This window comes from Chanodichthys erythropterus, chromosome 19, assembly GCF_024489055.1.
Source record: "Chanodichthys erythropterus isolate Z2021 chromosome 19, ASM2448905v1, whole genome shotgun sequence".
In the NCBI taxonomy this organism is placed as follows: domain Eukaryota; kingdom Metazoa; phylum Chordata; class Actinopteri; order Cypriniformes; family Xenocyprididae; genus Chanodichthys; species Chanodichthys erythropterus.
Genome location: NC_090239.1, coordinates 35,554,814 through 35,567,653, shown reverse-complemented (window position 1 = coordinate 35,567,653; position 12,840 = coordinate 35,554,814).

The window sequence follows — 12,840 nt, the reverse complement described above, 5'->3', positions numbered from 1 at the left end:
TAACTGGTATATTCACTAGTAAGTTTATAGTAAATACATGGAAAAGGACTGTAAAATAAAGTGCATCCTTGTACATAAACATTACATAGGAATTACCAGCTCTTTAACCTTTGTAATAATAAGCTTAAGCATTTTAACACAATTAGTAAGTGGGTCAATGACCTGACGCTCATTTTTTTGTGTCCTTATAGTTTTAGTTAAATTTAAAAGGGTAAAAATTGCAAAATAAATTAACAAATTACTTACATACATTCTCTTTTTTGAGGACCAAGTCTAAAATTTCTGGTTTTAATCAATTTTGAGAGAATATTTGGGGATTGATTGCAAAAATGTCAATGTGGTGTAACCGTAAAAACTTAGTATCAAATAATTGATCTTGTTTAAAAAAGGTGAAATTCTCCATAAAACACCATATAAGGTAGTTTGGCATAATCTTACATTAGAACAATTTAATAGTAAATATAAATAAGTTGAACACCATTGTTCTGAATATTATAAATAATTTGGGGAATCACTGGAGTCAAGTCAAATTCCTGAAGTGTCAAGGTGGTGTAACCACCATTCAAGGAGCCATTTTGTTAATATTGTGCAAGAAAACCATGTGACAGGAAATTATATCACAAAGAGGGACCCCTGGTGACACTAAATGCTGCATGCAAAGGTTAGTAACGGTCTTTAAAATATGAGATATTTTGACATTTTTAGGGTATGGTTAGGTATTCTTAGGTATACATGTCAAATGGTATGACCCCATGATAACATTGATAATTCATCATTTTTATAAAAATGTGTATTGACTTTAAAAATTACATTTGAAATGTTTCCACCAAGGCCATGTGCCTACATAGGTGTCCATGATAATACCTGTCAAATTTGATTTTAAATTGAAATGTCAAATGGTGTAACCGGTTACACCATTTGACTTCTATTACTAGCCTTTCTGTTAGGGGCAAATTTAGTCAAAATCACTAGTTTATATTGCCGATTAAAGATGTAATATAAACTAAACTACTATTTGGAACTGTGCTTTATCCACAACTTTATTATTAAAGCTCTGTAATTCAAAATAATAATATATAATTATATTGCACAACATAATGTTTAGAACATTAATGTTTAACATTGAAATGTTTAGCTTCAATATTTCTATTCCATTCACTTAAAAACGTAAGCAATATAAAATCATGGAGTGATTGCTAATGAAAGACAAGTGCGTCAAACGTATCGACAACAGCTTTTATTATGTCGCAGTCGCTGTTTCTGCTTCTTCAGGTCAAGCGTATGTGATATAATGCAGCTCTGTTTTAAAATATTAGACACATTTGTGTGTTCAAATTTGTTATAATGCTACTCTGTGAGTTTGCTTGGCAGCTGCTATGAAACACTTGTTGCACACTGCAGTCAACTAGATCCATATTAGGCATGGTACTCACAGTAAACCAAGAAAACAAGATTTAAACAATAAGACTAAATGTGTTTAGCTATATAATATGATTAGATTTCTGTCGACAAATGTATCCAAACAGTTGCTCATCTGTCTAACAAAACACATAATATATTAAAGCGTCTTTGGTGTTTCTGTGGTTTCAACAAAATAAAACCGGAAACAGAGATTACCGTGGGTATCATGTCATTGATAGGCGACTCACGGACATGGCTCGTGTCCTGGTTATTATTTCTCTAGGTTTAAACATTCTTGGAAAGATCTGGCATAATATAAGTACACAAGTCAACAAAATATATAAAATTGTCCAAGTGGTTTTTGATTTTTGAATCCAAAAGTCTTACATATTGTACATTTAACCAAAGACTACAATTTACATCTATAAAATAAAACTTTGATGATTTCTTGTTATCAGATATTGTTCCTTAAAGGGTTAGTTCACCCAAAAATGAAATTTCTGTGATTTATTACTCTCATGTCGTTTCACACATGTAAGACCTTTGTTCATCTTCAGAACACAGCATAGGAGAATGACAGGGAAGAGACAAAATAGTTTAATAAAGATGCTATTTCTGTTTTTGCACAAAAAAATTATTCTTGTCTCTTCATAATAAGGTTGAACCATTAAGATTAAGGTTGATCCTTTGCAGTCACGTCGACTGTTTTAACGATGTCTTTAGTACCTTTCTGGACCTTGAAAGGGGTAATTTCGTTGCTTTCTATGGGAGATAAAATTATCTTAATTTGTGTTTTGAAGATGAACGAAGGTCTTGTGGGTGTGAAATGACAAGAGGGTGAGTAATTAATAACAGAAATTTCATTTCTGGGTGAACTAACCTTTTAACAGTAAAATATATGAGACATGATTTCACTGTTCATTACTATGATTATTTCTTGTTGTCAGATGTTGTTTTTCATCACTGAAACCACTTAACTTGCTGACTGTCATGCTTGATTTTCAGTGTCAATTTGTTCAACAAACAATGGCCTTTGGCTGTAGAAGTAACATGGTCAGGTGGTGTAACTGGTTTGTGTCAATTGGCGTAACCAGTATTTTTCATAAAAAATATATTTACAGAAAAATTAATGTGGAATAAAATGTTATCAACTAGTTTAGTGTAATAACATGATTTTAAACAATTTTAACATAATTTTTCAAAGATTATTTAGAAAACAGATGTTTTCAGCATGTGTCCCACCAAATATTGCAAAAACAGTAAAATTTACATTTAGAAATAACTCTAATAAAATTATTTTTCATCTGATATTTTAAATTGAAGTATATATTTCTATAAGTGAGCTTACATGCCATCTAGGTGGATAAAATATTTAATATTTCTCATTCTTTGGCAGTTACACCATTTGACATTTTTAGGTACATTCATTCTTAACTTTAGTAAAAAATTGTGCAAATGTAATTTTTATCAACATAAAATCAACTTAGACACAATATATACATTTTAACGTACCTGATGCATGCTTTTAAAACATGTTTTTAGAAGATTTTTTAATTTCTCATCTTGCCGCACCATATTTGTCACTGATCCAAGTACAGTAATGTGTTTTACAAGTTACCATAAATTAGTGCTTGTTATTACCCACACTTGTCCATAAGTACAAAATAGTTACCATGTACATACCATTAGTAAGTACAGTAATGCAGGGACGTGCACAGACATTTTGGGGGGCAGGGGCTCAAGTGAAAAAAAAAAGGGCACTTATATTTATTAAAAAAAAATAATAAACCCTTAAATATATTAAGACAACTCCTGACTTCCCTTACACTCATGCAATTGTTTTATACTCCACAGATTTCTACAAAATAATTAATTCACATATAGAGACCATGTTCTTCTTTAGTATTCACTAGGTTTATCACAAGAGAAGGCAACAGCAACTATTTTCAAGCTATATATTTAGAATAAATGACTGCACCTAGGAGAGGGACATAGTTTCACTAATAATTTGTTTAAATCAATAAATCATTTTAATTTTTTTTTTTTTTTTTTTTTGGTGTTATTGGAATACTTCTTTCATGAAGTGGACAGTTTTAAGATTGTGGTCCATTTTTGCTGCCATGTCTTTTACTCTAATGGAAAGAAAACTCAACCCTAACCTACACATTTAGATGGTGTTTGTTTTAAGCCTACTACCCTCCATCTGTTTGCATCTGTAGATTTATTCTAAATTAACCAAAACAAGCTAATCTGCATATTTAAACACGTCAATAATTTGTTTTCCTGAACTGTTAATGCATTATATATTATAACAAATGCCGGCAGAGGGCACCAAAAGCGTGCTGATTTTTGTTGTTAGACAGCACAGCACAATCAAATACACGATCAAAGCCAACCATGATTCAAAATATGTTATTAGCTAAATAATAATATTCGGCCACTTCTTTGTGATAGAAATGCTACAGCCACTGTAATTTCTTCAACAAGAATATGTGGACATCAAACATGCAAAGACAGAGCAAGGGTTTAAACTTTTGTTGATGTATTATCATGTGCGTAGATTTAAGAATAGAATTATGTAGCTAATGCTGTATTATGATTTTTAAATAGTTTTAATAAACCATGCATCCTTAGAAAACTGTCTAATAATGTGGTTCATGTGCGTCCATGGAATGATCCTCTTCTGGTATTGACAGCCCTACAGTTATCTTCACCATGGTTCAAAACGCAATGCATAGCACAGTAAAATAATTGAAATTATAATATAACATCAATTAGTATCAAATCAGGCAGATGCGTTGATGGTGGTCAAACTATTAATGCAGCGTTACATGTAAAAATAACCATAAATAGCCAAAATTTCAGGTTTGTGAACATAGGCTAGCCTACCTGAAAGAAATGCACGGGATGCATCCATCTAGAGCTTTTTTTCTTTTTCGCTTCTCATCGCCAGACAGCAGTTGCATTTTCACGGGAATAGCAGTCACAAGTTTTCAGCCAGCAGCAAACTCGAGGTGGGGTGAGGTAGGGCGGGGCGCGCGAGCGTGCGGGCATGAATGGCGCGTCGCGGAGTGAGGGCATCTGAACTCGACAATGCCGACCTGATATAGTATTTTTTTAATTTGTTTTATTCAGTAAATATATTTGTTTGACAGGGAAGCTGTGCGCAAAGAGGAATATTAATTTATTTAAAAAAAAAAAAAAAAAAAAAAAGCACCCTAGAAAAAAAAGGGCACTTTCTCTCGAGAAAGAAAAAGGGCAGGTGCTCAAGCCCCTTTTTTGTCTATGTGTGCACGTGCCTGGAGTAATGTGTCTGTTAGTTACCATATACGGACACTATAAGTAAGTGCCTGTTATTACCCAACACTTGTGTATAGGTACAAAGTAGTTACCATGTATGTACCACCAGGGTTGGGAAGGTTACTTTTACAATGTATTTCACTACAGATTACAAAATACATGCTTTAAAAAGTAATCTGTAACGTATTTCGTTAAATTACTCAAGTTTAGTAACTTAATCTAAATACTTTGGAATACTTTGAAATACTCAAAGGACCATATTAACTTAAGTTTACGACCTATAAATAAAAATGACCTCTACCTGTCAGGATTTGTTTTTCAACTAAATTGTATTTTTAACAGTTACAAAATATATATCTTAAAATGTGGAAAGAGAAGGCCTATATTCAAAGTTGACTCACCTACGGTTTCTTGACAGTTTTTTGCATCTCTCCACAACCATTGTTCTCTTTTTGTGGTTCACAAGAATGTAATACAGGTTTGGAAAAAAATATCATTTTGTGTGAACTAACCCTAGTATAAAAATGTTTATACTAATATTTAACCTTAGTGCACTGATAGCTGCATTAATATTAACCATATAAACATCAAACAGTGAAAAAAAAATATTATATTTTTTTTCTTTTTTTATTATTAACAGTGATGCATCTATTTAGATTTTTTTATGGCCAACAAAAGCAAATCGGCTGATTCTGAAATGGGTTGCATATTTTTTTAAAGCAAATTTGTTGTTTTTTGTTAAATATGTGTAGCTCTTTGACATTAGTGTTACAACAGAGACACCGGAAGCAGAGATAAAAGCAGTGTGGATGTTTATTGAGGTAATCAGCAGAGCAACAGGTAAGTTCATGGTGATGATGATGATCTTGGAGATGAATGTAAGTTAATACTGTCCTTTTCGTTGTGTTGCAGGTGATGGTGGAAGGAGACGCTGGAGATGGCAGACAGGAACACTCACACACACAGGCAGGTAGGAACACGAGGAGAACTGGGGACGATGGAGACGAAGGAGATGATGAAGACAGGTAAGTATCACTTTGTGAGTCCTTTAGGTAAGCATACAACAGGTTGTATAACGAACGAGACCGGACAATGTGTGTGTGTGAGTGTGGGGTTCTTGTAGTGAGGTTGATGACTGTGATGATGAGCTTCAGGTGGCGGTGATCAGTATTCCGGTGATTGAGTGCGTGGGTAAGGGAGTGAGGTGGAACCTGATTTGTCTGTGACAGTACCCCCCCCTCCCACGGCCCGCTCCTGAGGGCCGAGGACCCCGACGTCGTGGTGGTCGTCCTCGAGGTCGTGGGGCAGGTCTGTCTGGGTGATTAGTGTGGAAAGTCTGTAACAGAGCAGGATCAAGGATATCATTCTTGGGGACCCATGAGCGTTCTTCGGGACCGTAGCCTTCCCAATCCACCAGATATTCTAAGAGACCACCACGGCGCCGGGAGTCCAGGATCTCTCGAACCACGTAGGCAGTCCCATCGTCCAGGATGAGTGGAAGGGGGGGCTCGGCGGCTGCCACGTCAGGTTCTGTGGAAGGAAGAACAGAAGGGTGGTGAGGTTTTAAGAGTGACACATGGAAGGTTGGATGAATTCTTTTGTACTGTGCAGGAAGTTGTAACCGGTAAGTGACGGGGTTGATCTGTCGGAGGACGGTGAATGGGCCAATGAAGCCCATCAACCAGCTTCTTGCAGGGCAGGCGCATCTTGATGTCTCTGGTGGACAGCCAGACCATCTGCCCCGGTTGGTAGGTTGGAGCGTGGGAGCGCCGAAGGTCGGCTGTCATCTTGCGCCTGCGCAGGGGTCTCTGCAGCTGGTGGTGAGCTGAGTCCCATACCCTCTCGCTCTCCCGGAACCAGTAATCGACTGCTGGAACGTTGGAGGGTTCCCCGTCCCAGGGGAACAGTGGGGGTTGGAAGCCGAGTACGCATTGGAAAGGTTTTAATCCAGTAGTGGCTTGACGGAGGGAGTTCTGGGCGTACTCGGCCCAACCCAGGTACTGGTTCCAGGAGTCCTGGTGGCCGTGACAGAAGGTACGCAGGAAGCGGCCGATCTCCTGGATCTTCCGTTCCGTCTGCCCGTTCGACTGAGGATGGTATCCAGACGATAGGCTGACGGTCACACCCAGGAGGGAGAAGAACGCCTTCCAGACTCGAGAGACAAATTGAGGTCCTCTGTCAGAGACTATGTCTTCGGGGATTTCATAATGACGGAAGACATGGTTGAACATTAATTCCGCTGTGGCCATGGCAGTGGGTAGACTTTCCAGGGGGATCAGACGGCAGGCTTTGGAGAAACGGTCTACGACAACCAGAATACAGGTGTGACCATCAGATTCAGGGAGATCAGTGACGAAGTCCACTCCCAGGTGTGACCAGGGTCTCTCAGGAACGGGCAGAGGATTGAGCTTGCCGGTTGGAAGATGGTGTGAGCTCTTGGAGATGGCGCACTCCCTGCAGCCCTGCACGTACCTTCTGACGTCACTGGCCATGTTTGGCTACCAGAAGCGCTGTTTGAGCAGCGAGAGGGTCTCATTGACCCCCGGGTGACCAGTGCCAAGTGATGAGTGAACGGAGTGCAGGAGTGGAGTGCGTCGTGTTCTGGTGATGTAACGCAAGCCCTGGGGACAACCCGGCGGAGTGCGTGAGGAGGCATTGGAGGAGGGTAAGGTCTCTTCCGACCATTCAATGGGACTCATGAAGATAGATTCGGGTAGAATAGTTTCGGGGTCATCATTCTTTTCCTCGGGAGCGTGGAGATGTGAAAGAACATCGGCTTTGAGGTTCTTGGAACCAGGGCAGTATGAAATGGAGAAGTTAAACCTTGAGAACATTGCCCATCTGGCTTGGCGTGGGTTGAGTCGTTTGGCGGCTTTCAGAAACTCAAGGTTTTTATGGTCTGTGAGAACTTGGAAAGGGTGGTTTGCTCCCTCCAACCAATGCCTCCACTCTTCAAGGGCGAGCTTGACAGCCAGAAGTTCACGGTCCCCGATGTCGTAATTCACCTCCGCCGGGTTGAGCTTGCGGGAGAAGAAGGCACATGGATGGAGCCTACTTGGATTCCCCTGCTGCTGTGAGAGGACCGCTTCCACTCCGGTGGTGGAGGCGTCCACCTCCACGACGAATGGCAGGTCCGGATTAGGGTGGACGAGGAGGGGAGCGGTGGTGAAGGCTATCTTGAGGGTCTCAAAAGCTTTTGTGGCAGGCTGGGACCAGGACAGAGACTTGGGCTGCTTACGGAGGAGGTTGGTGAGTGGACTGACTATGGTGCTGTAATTCTTGATGAAACGACGGTAGAAATTGGAGAAGCTGAGGAAACATTGAAGTTCTTTTATGGTACTTGGAGTAGGCCAGTTCTGGATGGCAGAGACCTTCCCCTCGTCCATCCGGATGCCACTGTGGTCAATCACGTATCCAAGGAAATGAACAGAGGGCTGGTGGAAAGAGCACTTCTGTGCTTTCAGGAAGAGATGGAACTGCCGTAAGCACTTGAGGACCTCCGCAACGTGGTGGCGATGTTCGGCCAAGCTCCGGGAGTAGATGAGGATGTCATCAATATATACCAGCACGAACTTGTGGAGAAACTCCCGGAGCACCTCGTGGATGAAATCCTGGAATACGGAGGGGGCATTGACCAGGCCATACGGCATCACGAGGTATTCATAGTGGCCGGTGGGCGTGACGAAGGCGGTCTTCCACTCATCCCCCTCGCGTATCCGGATGAGGTTATACGCGCTGCGGAGGTCCAGCTTGGTGAACACAGTGGCACCGCGGAGATGTTCCAGGGCCACCGGGACGAGGGGAAGTGGATACCTGAATTTCACTGTGATTTTGTTCAAGGAGCGATAATCGATGCAAGGCCACAAGCCTCCGTCCTTTTTGGCCACGAAGAAGAAGCTTGAAGCAGCAGGGGAAGTAGACGGGCGGATGTATCCTTGGTTAAGGGCCTCTTTGATATATTCCTCCATGGCCTTCTCCTCCGGTACTGATAGGGGGTATATGCGTCCCCTAGGCACTGGCTCACCCGGTAACAGATCGATGGCACAGTCCCATGGCCGGTGTGGAGGAAGCTTGGAGGCGCGTTGCGGGCAGAAGACGTCACTGAAGGGGGCGTAGTCGGGTGGAACATCGACGGAGCGCTTTTCCACAGGACTTTCGATGGAAGTAGCATTTATGGAGATATTCTTGGAGGAAGGAGACCTTGGAACTGGAAGTTCTGGGAAACAGCTGGAGAAGCACTTATCGCCCCACTTCAGGACTTCGCCCGTGCGCCAGGAGATGGTGGGATTGTGGAGTTCCAACCATGGGCGCCCTAGAACCACGTCAGCGGAGGACTCCTCCAGAACCAGCAGATGGATGTACTCAGTGTGGAAGATACCCACTTGCAGTTGAAGGGGTCCAGTGACACGACAAATCATCTTGCGGCTCAGGGGTTTACCCGTGGTAGAGTGGACCTGGTAGTTAGTCGGAGAAGGCGAGGTCTTGAGCCCGAGGTGTCGACAGAGGGCGCCGGAGATGAAGTTTCCTGCTGACCCTGAATCGAGGAGCGCCACCACTGGATGGAAGCATTATCAGCAGTAAGGTTTACTATAGTAGTGAGTGGTTTCATCTTTTGTATAGAGGGAATGATAGCACTCACCACGGGCCGAGGAGGACGGGTTGGGCATGTGGAGATGACATGCCCAGGGGATCCACAATATAAGCAAAGATTCAGGGTCAGCCTTCTCTGTCTTTCTGCTGGAGACAAACGGGAGTTATCCACTTGCATTGACTCGGTGGTTGGTTCTGGAGTGCTGATGGGTTCGGACTGACGGAGGGTGGTGGTCAGTGGCTGGCCCTGGTGCTCTAGGAGACACGACTGCATACGAGAACCCACGCGGATGGCGAGTTGGATGAATTGTTCGAGTCCTATGGAGTCCTCGTATGCAGCGAGATGCAACCGCACATTAGGCTCCAAACCTTGTCGAAAGGTGGTAATGAGGGCTTTTTCATTCCATCCGCTGGTTGCGGCGCTGCAGTCCTCCGCCGATCCTGAGTAGGGCGCTGGTTTGGCCATGGGACTGGCGGTGTAAATAGGTGAAGCAGCGGTGACAGTGGGTGTGGAAGCGGTAGCGGCGGTGGTTGCTGGTGACGGTGCTGGTGGTTGAGGAGTGAGTGCTCGGCGCAATGCGTCCACGAGCTCTTGAAACGGGTCACGGTTGCTCATGCTGATGGATAGCTGTTATGGTCCGGTCTTCTGTTACAACAGAGACACCGGAAGCAGAGATAAAAGCAGTTTGGATGTTTATTGAGGTAATCAGCAGAGCAACAGGTAAGTTAATGGTGATGATGATGATCTTGGAGATGAATGTAAGTTAATACTGTCCTTTTCTTTGTGCTGCAGGTGATGGTGGAAGGAGACGCTGGAGATGGCAGACAGGAACACTCACACACACAGGCAGGTAGGAACACGAGGAGAACTGGAGACGAAGGAGATGATGAAGACAGGTAAGTATCACTTTGGGAGTCCTTGAGGTAAGCATACAACAGGTTGTATAACGAACGAGACCGGACAATGTGTGTGTGTGAGTGTGGGGTTTTTGTAGTGAGGTTGATGACTGTGATGATGATCTTAAGGTGGCGGTGATCAGTATTCCGGGGATTGAGTGCGTGGGTAAGGGAGTGAGTTGGAACCTGATGTGTCTGTGACAATTAGAGGCAAACACTGGATTTTTATTACAATCCCAACAAAGATGTCATGAACATGAGCATGATCAGTTGTTTTTTATCTAAATTATTGTATATACTATAACAGCAAAAACAGCATGGTCTGACTTTAGCTTTGTGAAATTATGCTACATAAGTCACCTGCATGAAATGCAAATTCACTCTCTGACAGTAGATGACGCTTATGGAACAGCAGCGATATAGCGTTTCCATGGTTACCACTATACACAAAGCTACTTCATACCGAGATAAAAGGAAAAGCCATCAAAACTTTTCTGAAGACAGTTCCCTTCAGAGATGCATTCATATCAATCCTAATTTAATATTTATATTATTCTTCCTATATTTCGTGAACAGTGAGCTTGTGCTGGTGCAGTATTTTCTCTGCTGGTGCATCTGTTCTCCTCTATGTGTCCATTTTCAGCATGTGCCTCTTGAAAGACTTAGTAAATATTTCCTGAAATTTTTGGGAAATTATTACAAAGCAGTTTGTTGGCATGCCTGAAATATAGACCAAAATAAAACTAAAAAACCTTTGGATTTATGACCAGTGGACTAGGCTACAGCATCTCTATTTTTGATCATGAACTCGCACACGCACCATATACCGAAACATATGGAATAAAGATGTTAAGATTAAAATTTGTCTGTAAAGTACACCAAGAAATTGGCTATATAAATCATTATTTAATACACGGTTAATTGGGTGTTAATTCTAATGCTAATGATAACCATACAAAGCTCAACGCACGATTAAATAGGAAAATAAGGAGTAAATAAGGAAAATAACATTTTCAAAGACCAAGAACAGCTTAGGCCTACCTCAAGATGCTTTTTCAGATTAGATGTTGAATCCTGAAGCCAATAGAAGTTTTGTTGCAGGTAGACATAGCTTGCATTGCACTGTGATGTTACGTCCTTTTTCATGTTTATATAAGTAAAACTGTCTTTGAATTTCCACTAGAGAAATGCATTATGCCTTGTTTTTCCGTCCATTTTCTGCATGCGATCTCATGTCTGCACTCTGCAGGTTGCGAATATCTGAACAGGCTGCGCGCATGTTTTTTTTAAACAGAGTCTGAGAATCATCAACATTGGTTAAAAATCCTCAAACAGCTTACATTAATAGCTTATTAAATAAAATAAATTACATTAAAAGGCAAAGTAATCACTTTGGGAATCTAAAATACTTTTTGAATGTAACTGTATGTAACAAACACGCCAGGTTCCAGCACCGTCCAATCACAGCGCACACTTTCCCCTGAGTACTGATCACCGTCACCTGCACCTCATCAGCGCACTCATCACCAGCACTATTTAAGACACACTCGCACTCAGCCACATTGTCCGGTCTCATTTGCATCAAAAGACTTACCTGTATGCTTACCTCAAGGACTCTTCTGACTACTTACCTGTTCTCCGGGTTTCCTAAGCTCCTTCCAACGATTCTCGTCTGGCGTGAAGTGTTGTCTGAAGTCATCAGCTCCATTCAGCAAGTATCATTCTCCATTGTCACTCTGCAACTACAAAGGACTGTGTCATTCTCCACATCACTCGTACATCACCAAAGTGCATCTGCTACTCACCTGTCTGCATCATATACTCTGCTTGTGTCCAATAAACAAACCTGTTTTATCTATCTTCTGTCTCCTGCCTGGTCCTATCATAACAGAAGACCGGACCAAAACAGCGGAATACAAGCATGAGTGAACACGATCCATTCCAGGAATTGGTGGATACTCTTCGCCGCACGTTTGCGGTGCAACCACCGGTCTCAAGCCCATCACTAGTTCCAGCACCCTTCGCCACTTCCGCATCCACCGTTCCTTCACCTTCTTCACCTGCGCACTTCAGTCCCATGGCCCAACCAGCGCCCTATGCCGGTGCGGCGGAGGATTGCAACGGCTTTCTTCTGCATGTGTCTCTGATCCTGGAGATGCAACCGCACTTATTTCCCACCAAACACTCTAAGGTAGCGTACGTTATCTCTCATCTTTCAGGCAAAGCGCTGCATTGGGCCGATTCTATCTGGACCCAGAAGCATCCGGTAACACAGACCTATGCTGGCTTCGTTGAACACTTCAGAGAAGTGTTTGGAAAACCATCCTGGGATTCATCCATTGGTGAGAGACTCTACAGATTAAAACAAGGAAAGTTGTCTGTTAACGAATATGCTTTGCAATTCAGAACCCTGGCTGCTCGAAGCGGATGGAATGAACAAGCACTGTTGATGTCATACTGTCAGGGATTGGATCCTCAAGTGCGGTTGCATCTCGCTGCATATGAGGATACCATCGGGCTCGAGCGCTTCATCCAACTGTCCATTCGCTTCGCAACTCGTATGCAGTCGTGTATCGAAGAACACCAGGGTCAGAGTTTCACCAACACCATCCTCTGCCGCCCCGAATCCGTCAGCACTCCAGAACCAGCCCC